Source organism: Orycteropus afer, unplaced genomic scaffold (genome assembly GCF_000298275.1).
Source record: "Orycteropus afer afer isolate SDZICR_OR568_19922 unplaced genomic scaffold, OryAfe1.0 scaffold00141, whole genome shotgun sequence".
In the NCBI taxonomy this organism is placed as follows: Eukaryota; Metazoa; Chordata; class Mammalia; order Tubulidentata; family Orycteropodidae; genus Orycteropus; species Orycteropus afer.
Genome location: NW_006921728.1, coordinates 3,455,881 through 3,464,683, shown reverse-complemented (window position 1 = coordinate 3,464,683; position 8,803 = coordinate 3,455,881).

Below are 8,803 nucleotides of genomic sequence, written 5' to 3'. Positions count from 1 at the left end.
GTGGCCCATGGTTAGGCGTTCAATCTCTACTAAAGCCCAGTAACAAGCTAAAAGCTGTTTCTCAAAAGGAGAGTAGTTATCTGCAGAGGATGGCAGGGCTTTGCTCCAAAACCCCTAAGGTCTGCATTGCGATTCACCAGTAGGGACCTGCCAAAGACTCCAAACAACATCTCTATCTACTATAGACACTTCAAGCACCATTGAATCAGCCAGATCATATGGCCCAAATGGCAGAGCAGCCTGCACAGCAGCCTGAACCTGTTGCAGGGCCTTCTTTTGTTCTGGGCTCCACTCAAAACTAGCAGCTTTCCCAGTTACTTGATAAATAGGTTACAGCAACATATTCAAAAGAGGGATATGCTGCCTCCAAAATCCAAAGAGTTCCACTAGACGTTATGCCTTCTTTTTAGTTGTGGGGGAAGCCAGAATCAATAACTTATCCTTCATTTTAGTAGGAATATCTCAACATGCCCCACACCATTGGACCCCTAGAAATTTCACTGAGGTGGAAGTTGCCTGAATTGTTGTTGGGTTAATTTCCCAAGCTCTAGAACACATATGTCTCACCAATAAGTCTACAGTCATCAATACTTCTTCCTTACTAGGTCAAATCAGCATAATATCATTAATATAATGGACCAGTGTGATGTCTTGTGGAAGGGAAAGACAATCAAGATCCTTACGGACTAAATTATGACATAGTGCTGGAGAGTTGATATACCCTTGAGAAAGCACTGTTAAAGTATACTGTTGGACTTGCCAGCTGAAGACAAACTGTTTCGGATGGTCCTTTGAAATTGGTGTTGAGAAAAAAAGCATTGGCCAGATAAATAGCTGCATAACAAGTACCAGAAGATGTACTAATTTGCTCAAGCAATGAAACCACATCAGGAACAGCAGCTGCAATTGGGTTCACCACCTGATTAAGTTTACAATAATCTACTGTCATTCTCCAAGATCCATCTGTTCTTTGCACAAGTCAAATAGGTGAATTAAATGGGGGATGTGATGGGAATTATCACCCCTGAATCCTTCAAGTCCTTGATGGTAGCAGTAATCTCTGCAATCCTTCCAGGGATGCCGTATTGCTTTTGGTTTACTATTTTTGTAGGTAGAGGCCATTCTAATGGCTTCCACTTGGCTTTTCCTACCATAATAGCCCTTATTCCACATGTCAGAAACCCAATATGGGAATTCTGCCAATTGTTCAGTATATCTATGCCAATTATGCATTCCAGAACTGGGAAAATGACTACAGGATGGGTTCAGGGACCCACTGGACCCACTGTGAGATGCACTTTAGGTAAGACTCCATCAATAACTTGACCTCCATATGCCCCCACTCTGACTGGTGGGCCACAGTGATGCTTCGTTCTCCTGGAATTAGTGTCAGTTCAGAGCCAGTGTCCAGTAATCCCTGAAAAGTCTGATTATTTCCTTTTCCTCAATGAATAGTCACTCTCATAAAAGGCCTCAGATCCCTTTGGGGAAGGCTGGGAGAAAGATTGACATTATAAATTTTTGGCAATGTAGTGGGTCCTTCCTCAAAGGGACCCAGCCTCCCCTTCATTCAAGGGGTTTTGGGTCTATAAACTGATTCATCTGGGAATTGATTGAGAGGCTGTGATTCTGTATTCTGGCTATTCAATCTAGGGTGCTGTTCATGTGACCTAGAATTCTTCAGTCTATACAGATCAAGTAAATATTTAGTAGGTTTTCCATATATTTCCCTACCAGGAACACTATGCGCAAGTACCAATGCCATAATTCCACACGAGTCAGAGTATTCTGATTACTGTTCTGACTCTGCTGTCCATTATGGTAACCATGCCCACCTTGCCTTTGTTGATTAACTGCTGCCACTTGGCCCCTACTACCATAGGGTTCAATCAGCCCCATTGTAGTTAAGTGTCTTAGTTCAATTAGGGCAGTTCCCACTGGCAAGTCTGGCATATATAAAATACCAATCACAGCAGTCTTCAAGGATGCTGGAACACCCTTCACAAATTTATTCCTCACCATACTGGTGAAAGGCATGTCTTCTGGACTCTCCATTTCTGGCTCTACGGGTCTAATCTGATAAATCCTTTCGAACAGGCCGATTTCCCTATGCCTCTGGATACCTTCTTCTACATTAAACCAAGGCAGTTCTGGTACTTCAACTTGACTTAAGGTTGTTGTTGTTGTTGTTGTTATGTGCCGTCGAAGGTAGGCCACCACATAATCCATGCTTCAGTAAGCCAACCAAATAAACTATTAGATCCTTTCCTAACCTCTTGACCTGAAACATTGAATGAAGAATCCATACTTAATGGGCCTAAATCAATAAACTCAGACTGATCCAATCTTACATTCCTTGCACCATTATCCCACACCCTCAGTAGCCATTCCCATACATATTCTCCAGGTTTTTGTCTGTACATGTTAGCAAAATCAAGTAGGTGTTTTCGGGTGTATTATACCACCTCCTCAATCACATTTTGTATTTCACCTTTTGGGGCTCACTTGGACTTAACTTTAGTTATAGGTCTAGCAGCAACAATGGGTGGTTGGGGCAGTTCCTGAGAACATTCAGGAATGTCTTCTATGGTCTCTGCCTCAGGCAATGACCCAGCAGTTGGGTTAATCCCCTCAAACTGAGGTGGAGGGGATAATGGTCTCATAGTAATCCCTTTAGATGGGAGGAATTCAACAGTATTTATAGGCTCCATATCCTGATTTTTCTGGCTATCTGCCCATATGTCCCCATTCCAGGTTTCAGGATCCCATTTTCTCCCAACCATTGCCCTCATTTTAGCTTCAGACACCATTCTGGGTTGGCAATTTAATTGGCATTGTAACTCAGTCACCCTTACAATAAGACTCTGGGTTTGGTTTTCAGCAATATCAGCTCTGTTACTAGAAGAAATAAGACTTTCTTTCAGACCACAACTGGAAACATTGACGTCTTTTATGCGGCACTTAAGCTATGACTCAGCAGCCCTGAGCTCATCTTGCTCTTTCACCACTTTGTCTAGTGTAAGTAGGACCAACCACCCAATTTCCTTATACTCCTCATGCTGACAAAATTGCAGGAAAGTATCAAATATGTGATCACCCAGAGCCTCACTTCTCACAAGTACTTGATCTATTAGTGGTACTATTTTGCATATTAATGTTGCCACCTCACAGCCACGGATAATCTGGGCCCGCTTAATAACAGAGGCAGGGTCACTAGTATCTTTATGATTAACCAAATTGGAGAACCAATTTAGGAAGCCCATACTTATGATTTTGTCTCTCTAGAACCACTCTCGGTACCAAATGTGTTAAATTGGGTTCTCTAGAGAAACAAAACCAGTGAAGCTTAAATATATAGAGAAAGAGAAATTTATATTAGGAAAATGGCTCACACACTTATAGAAGCTGGCAAGTCCCAAGTTCTTGGATCAAACATCAAACTGAGGTTTTTCCTGACTCAGGCAGCTGCAGGGGCTGAGGAGCTCAAGGTTGGCAGGCAGTATACTGGCTGTTGACTCCAACAAATGACAGATCCAAGATCTTCAGGCTGAATGGTGGATTGTTCACTCATGGACAGTTGTAGGCAGCACAACAGAATCCTGATCCACAGAAGAGTGTCTCTTTTCCCAGGATGTCCATAAATATACTGGAAGAAGGCCACACCCCAGGGAAACTCCCTTTCCATGGATTGGCTGCTCAAAACATATGCATCTGATCCCATCATTGGAACAACCCACAGCACAATTGCTTAAACCACACAGAATTGTGGTCCAGCCAAGTTGACACACAGCTCCAACTATCACAGTTTGTTTTTCCTGTGTTCAGATTTTCTCACTCTGGCTGTGCATATTACTCTATTCCTCTGGGTTTTTCTTTTCTCTGTATGCTCTATTTTTCTCCCTTGTCCTAGATTTTTTCCTCCCAAGCAGGCTGTACTGTGTCCCCTTAGCACTTCCCCAGATGCTGCACACTGATATCTGTGTAAGAAGTGGAACAATTTGTGAAGACATATATGAAATGACGTCTCAATGCCTTCTCATCATTTTCCACCACTGAACTTACTAGAAACCATATAGCCATTTGAAAGGACAAGTTATTTATGGTATATTTGTAGTTTTTAGAATTTATTAATGCATGTTATTTGTATAATCATATATACCCAATAGAAATCCTAATTGGCCATTAAATTAACTTACCCAGGCTGCTGTATGATTGCATAAGTTTTATAGACACAGCCTGATTCTCTATAAATAATTGTACTGAATTAATTATTCAGGACCATTTTATTTTATTCTAGATGGATTTGCATCCATTCCAAATCAGTAAGTCTCAATTCAAAAGAGCTACCAGTTTATTTTCAGTATCAATCAGAATTCAGGAAATCAAAACCATGTTCCATGTAGCTCTTGGTACTGATTAATAAGTTAATAGTGTTGTTTAAGTAGTATGCATGAAAGAGAAAAGTATGTTTCCTCAATTTCTCCCTTAGCTGTATACACATGTCTATAGCATGTGTAATGGTGTGTGTGGTGAAATCAATCTTGTCCAATTAAGCTGCCCTTCAATAACATCTTTTAAGTGATGAATACCAGAGAGTGTGTTGCAAATGGCTGATGACATTAATGCTGAAAAAATTCTACAAGCATATAAGTCAAACAGAGTAATTCAAGATCAGATTTGAAGTGTGGAATTGAAAAACATCAGAAAATGAGCTCAGAGGAAAGTAAGTGGAAAGATCATATCTCAGAAATATTTTCAGCAGGTAGAATTCTTAGATGCATCCAGTATCAATGGTCTTCAAGATATGTCATACAATAGATAACCTAAGGAAGACTCAGTGCTTTCATCATGTCAATAGTGATTTTAAAACAAAATATAAAATGCTATTTAATAAAACAAATTAACTTCCAAACATATGTACAATGATATCAAAAATTACTTCTTTGAGATATCTGTTAAATATTAATCTATTTCCAAATATAAAAATGCAACTTAGTCCTAATATTTATAATCTCTATTTTCACTTGATTGTTGAAATTAACTCTAGGTCAGATACCTAGAATATCTGTTTTTTCTCATCTCCCTTATGAACACACACTCATACACATGCCCATACACAGTATTAACAAATGACAATTGCAATTTCATATTCTCCTAGATATTAGATTATATTTATTTCCTATGACTTATACTTATAGATTCATTCAGCTTTTTTTTAATAAGCAATATGAAAAATCATCAATAAAAATATCGCATTAATAGATCATCAAATATAACCAAAAATACACAAACAGCAGAAGATAAAATAGATTGGGACTTTCTAGAAATTAAATCTTATGTGCATCAAAAGACTTATCCAGAAAAGTAAAAAGAGAACCTTCACAGCAGGGAAAAATATTTGGCAACTATATATCCTACAAGGAGTTTATCTCTAAAAATTTTCCAGAAAATGTCAGCATCTCAGCAACAAAAGACAAACAATCCAATAAAATAAATGGTTGAAGGACATGAACAGATACTTTACCAAAGAAGATATTCATGAGACCAACAAACAAATGAAGAAATGATTACAATCATTAGCCATTCCAAAAAAAACCCAGACTGACTGCTGTCGAGTGGGTCCCAACTCATAGCGGCCCCTCCTTGGGATTCCAAGGCAGTATCTCTTTAGTAGATTGCCCAGTCTTCCTTCCTGGAGGAAGCCTTCTGGTTAGCAGTCAAATGCCTTAACCACTACACCAAATGCAAATCAAAACAATAATGAGATATCATCTCATGCCAGAAATAACAGCAAAGTTCAACAAGACAGAAAACAATACATGCCAGCCAGAGTCTGGAGATACTAGGACTCTCATTCACTACCGGTACAACTGCAAAATGGTGCAACTACTCTGGGAAATGGTATGATCCTTCCTTAAAAAGTTGGAAATGGAAATACCATTTAATATACCAATCTCACTACTAGGAATATAGCCTAAAGAAATGAGAACTGGACACAAATATATATATATATATGCATATCCATGTTTATTACATCACTATTCACAATAGCAAAGAGAAGGAAACAACCTAAGTGCCCACCAATGGATGAATGGATAAGCAAACTATAGTACTTACACACAATAGAAAAGTTAATGTTAAAGAGTAACAAAGAATCTGCAACACACTTCATAAAGTGGATGTAGCTGGAGAACATTATGCTGAGTGAATAAGTCAATTACAAAAGGGTAAATATTATATGAATCTAATATTAGAAAAAGTCAAGGAAAGGTTTACACACAGGAAGAAACATTATTTGATGGTTATCAGGGATGAGAGAAGAGGAGAGGGAAAATCACTAACTCGGTAAGAAACACATATTAATTTGGGTGAAGGGAAAGCCAATATACAGACTGTCACTAAGGAATAGGAAGATACAGAGAGGTACACAAGGGTTACAGACAACAAAGGTAAACGCTATTACATACACAATCCTGCATTATCAGTAATAGCAAATATTAGTGTATGTGGGTACATAGGTAGACAGGCAAAATGATCAAGTATGGCTAAGCCAATGGCACTGTATCCCTGACTATATATAGGTTGGCAGATTATATTTCTACATACGTATTTGAAGGTGCTTTAAAAATATCTATGTATGTAGTAGAGCAAACAGGGAACAAAGATATGAAAACTTCTTAGCCATAAACACACACCTTAAGAGAATGAGTCAGTGTGTCTGGGGGCTCAGGACCATAGTTGCAGGGGACATTAAGGTCATTTGGCATAATATAGCCCACAAAGAAAATATTCTACATCCTACTTTGGTGAGTAGCGACTGGCATCTTAAAAGCTTTCGAGGAGCTCATAGAAGGTGTAAACATTGGTCTCTCCTCAGGAGCAAAAAAAAGTGAAGAAAATCAAAGATCCATGGAAACAATAAGTCCAAACAATAGACAAACATATGGCGTGAACAATGACACCTGCGAGGTATGTGCTTCTTAGAACAATCAACTATTTGAGACCAAAAGGGCAGCATTTGCCCAGGGATAAAGCTCAGAAGGCAGGAAGAAAATAAATTTTAGAAAACATTTTTTTTTTTTACATACACTGGATCTTTCTTCCCAAGTGTAACATATTTCCTAGTACTTCATAAACAGTGTTAAAAAAAAAAAAAGAACATTCTTAGTAGACTGAAATATCCCTTTCCTTCATTTTACTATCAACATCCTAGGAGCTCTGGATCCAAACAACTTTCATAATATATCTAAGTAATACCCATATATGAAAGATACAATGCTGGCTTAGTTTCCAATGCTGTGGTAGCAGAGATACTGTAAGAATAGGAATTTCTTTTTTTATTGTTATTAAGGCTAAAAGTCCAAATCAGAGTCTCAATTGTATCCATGCCTTCCTTATCAGTTCACTAACGCATTATTTGGTTCCTTGGTGATCCTCACATGGAGTCTGTTTTCCCCAGTTTGTGCATGCAACTGTGTCTAATCTGTTCTTCTTACAATTTAGAAGTAATTAGTTTTAAGACATACCCTACATTGATATGTTGTCATTAACATATTCTATTTCCAGATAGAATTATGTAGAATTATAGGTATATGTGTTAGAATTCCAACACACACACACATAACTAACTATAACTTGAAAACTTAACTAACAGGAGCAAAGAAAAGTGAAGAAAATCAAAGACTCATGGAAACAATTAGTCCAAACAACAGACAAACATATGGCATGAACAATGACACCTGGGAGGTATGTGCTTCTTAGAACAATCAACTATATGAGACCAAAAGGGCAGCATTTGCCCAGGGATAAAGCTCAGAAGCCAGGAAGAAAATAAATTTTAGAAAATTTAGAAGTTGAACACATATCACTAACTCTAAATTGAATAACTTAGAGTTAATGATGTGTGTGTGTGTGTGTGTGTGTTGGAATTCTAACATATATACCTATAATTTCTATTTGAAAATATAATATGTTAATGACAACATATTAATGTAGGGTATGTCTTAAAACTAATAACTTCTGAATTATAAAAAGAACCGATTAGACAAATGTTAGAATTCCAACACACACACATATATGCACTTTTTATTGTGATTTGGGTGACAGTTTACAGAGCAGTTGGTTTTCCATTCAACAATTCATACACATTTTGTTTTGTGACACTGATTGCAATCCTCACAATGTAACAGCATCTTCCCACTTCCTCCTTATGTTTACTGTTTCTATTCATCCTCCATTCCTATCTCTTCTTGCCTTTTCAGCTTTATCTGTGGGCAGATGCTACCTTTTTGATGTCATATGGTTATTCTAAGTAATGCGTACCTCTTGGTTATTGTTCACCTTTGTGGTAGTTCAGTTCATGTGTCAACTTGGCTGGGCCTGGTTGAGTGGCTGGGCAGCTGGATGTAGTATTCTCCATGATGAGACTGGCAACAAACTCCATGATGGAATCTACTGTGAGCAGCTGAGTAGCTGCCTTAGGGAATGTGGTCTGCTTCCTGTGTTTAATAAAGCAGAAGCCTTGGGGAACGGTCTTGAGCCTATGGCACGCTTGGACCCTGCATGTAGCCACGTTGTTGCTCAGCAGCCTGCTATGCTTTGCCAAACTTACGGACTTAAGTTAATGGCCTGCTGTGTGGATTGGAAACATCGGGACTGTGCCTTTTTATTTGTCAACCTTGGTGCTTCTCAGCCTCAGCAGCCAGCAGCTGTCTGAGTGAAGAAATGCCTCTAGCTCCAGTGGGCTGGGAGCAGGAGACAGAGCTGGACCCCAAGGTTGAAGGGCTTTCACCCAGCTCCTAGA